Source organism: Triticum dicoccoides, chromosome 3A, assembly GCF_002162155.2.
Source record: "Triticum dicoccoides isolate Atlit2015 ecotype Zavitan chromosome 3A, WEW_v2.0, whole genome shotgun sequence".
Classification (NCBI taxonomy): Eukaryota; Viridiplantae; Streptophyta; class Magnoliopsida; order Poales; family Poaceae; genus Triticum; species Triticum dicoccoides.
The window spans coordinates 737,850,278-737,852,958 of NC_041384.1; positions in this window are offsets into that span (position 1 = coordinate 737,850,278).

Genomic DNA, 2,681 nt, shown 5'->3' on the forward strand with positions numbered 1-2,681 from the left:
TCTTTCCCACATGCTGGTGAAATGATGATACCATGTCAAGTTTCAACATTTTCAGAGTTCATTTTGTAGTGATTTTCAATTTCACGGTCATTTAGCTCTCTAAACAAATCGGTAAATGACTAAAAAAGAGAAAATGATGCCAGAAAGGGTTGAAAGTTGATGACGTCACTTTGAATGGTACGCACGGAATTCAAAAAAAGTCTGCAGTTCAAATAAGTTCTAAAAAATGAAGTAACCGCGTAACAGACGAGTTCTTGTCCGAAACCCTGATACTCGAGAGAGATTGTCCAGTTTGTACACGAAGTGCGTCCAGTTTTTGCCGTAACACTCTCTACTCTTTTGCACATGCTATGTGGGTGAAATGATGACACCATGTCACCTTTCAACATTTTCAGAGTTCATTTTGTAGTGATTTTCAATTTCACGGTCATTTAGCTCTTGTAAACAAATTGGTAAATGACTAAAAAAGAGCAAATGATGTCAGAACGTGTTGGAAGTTGATGAGGTCGCTTTGAATGCTGCATACTGAATGCAAAAAAGTCTAGAGTTCAAATAAGTTTTAAAAAATGAAGTAACCGCGTAACAGACGAGTTCTCGTCCGAAACCCGGATACTCTGAAGGAGATTGTCCAGTTTGTAAACGAAGTGCATCCAGTTTTTTCCGTGACCCTCTCAACTCTTCCGCACATGCTATGCGGGTGAAATGTTGACACCACGCCAAGTTTCAACATTTTCAGAGTTCATTTTGTAGTGATTTTCAATTTCACGGTCATTTAGCTCTCTAAACAAATCGGTAAATGACTAAAAAAGAGCAAATGATGTCAGAAAGGGTTGAACGTTGATGACGTCGCTTTGAATGGCACGTACGGAATGCAAAAAAAGTCTGGAGTTCAAATAAGTTCTAAAAAATGAAGTAACCGCGTAACAGATGAGTTCTTGTCCGAAACCCTGATACTCCGAGAGAGATTGTCCAGTTTGTACACGAAGTGCGTCCAGTTTTTGCCGTAACACTCTCTACTCTTTTGCACATGCTATGTGGGTGAAATGATGATACCATGCCAAGTTTCAACATTTTCAGAGTTCATTTTGTAGTGATTTTCAATTTCATGGTCATTTAGCTCCCTAAACAAATCAGTAAATGACTGAAAAAGAGCACATGATGTCAGAAAGGGTTGAAAGCGGATGATGTCACTTTTAATGCTGCGTACGGAACACAAAAAAAGTCTGGAGTTCAAATAAGTTTAAAAAAATGAAGTAACCGCGTAACATACGAGTTCTCGTCCGAAACCCTGATGCTCCGAAGGAGATTGTCCAGTTTGTAAACAAAGTGCGCCCAGTTTTTGCCGTGACCCTCTCAACTCTTTCGCACATGCTATGCGGGTGAAATGATGATACCATGCCAAGTTTCAACATTTTCAGAGTTCATTTTGTAGTGATTTTCAATTTCACGGTCATTTAGCTCTCTTAACAAATCGGTAAATGACTAAAAAAGAGCAAATGATGTCAGAACGTGTTGGAAGTTGATGAGGTCGCTTTGAATGCTGCATACTGAATGCAAAAAAGTCTAGAGTTCAAATAAGTTTTAAAAAATGAAGTAACCGCGTAACAGACGAGTTCTCGTCCGAAACCCGGATACTCCGAAGGAGATTGTCCAGTTTTGTAAACGAAGTGCATCCAATTTTTTCCGTGACCCTCTCAACTCTTCCGCACATGCTATGCGGGTGAAATGTTGACACCACGCCAAGTTTCAACATTTTCAGAGTTCATTTTGTAGTGATTTTCAATTTCACGGTCATTTAGCTCTCTAAACAAATCGGTAAATGACTAAAAAAGAGCAAATGATGTCAGAAAGGGTTGAACGTTGATGACGTCGCTTTGAATGGTACGTACGGAATGCAAAAAAAGTCTGGAGTTCAAATAAGTTCTAAAAAATGAAGTAACCGCGTAACAGACGAGTTCTTGTCTGAAACCCTGATACTCCGAGAGAGATTGTCCAGTTTGTACACGAAGTGCGTCCAGTTTTTGCCGTAACACTCTCTACTCTTTTGCACATGCTATGTGGGTGAAATGATGATACCATGCCAAGTTTCAACATTTTCAGAGTTCATTTTGTAGTGATTTTCAATTTCATGGTCATTTAGCTCCCTAAACAAATCAGTAAATGACTGAAAAAGAGCACATGATGTCAGAAAGGGTTGAAAGCGGATGATGTCACTTTGAATGCTGCGTACGGAACACAAAAAAAGTCTGGAGTTCAAATAAGTTTAAAAAAATGAAGTAACCGCGTAACAGACGAGTTCTCGTCCGAAACCCTGATGCTCCGAAGGAGACTGTCCAGTTTGTAAACAAAGTGCGCCCAGTTTTTGCCGTGACCCTCTCAACTCTTTCGCACATGCTATGCGGGTGAAATGATGATACCATGCCAAGTTTCAACATTTTCAGAGTTCATTTTGTAGTGATTTTCAATTTCACGGTCATTTAGCTCTCTTAACAAATCGGTAAATGACTAAAAAAGAGCAAATGATGTCAGAAAGGGTTGAAAGTTGCTGACGTCGCTTTGAATGGTACGTACGGAATGCAAAAAAAGTCCGGAGTTGAAATAAGTTTTAAAAAATGAAGTAGCCACGTAACAGACGAGTTCTCGTCCAAAACCCTGATACTCCGAAAGAGATTGTCCAGTTT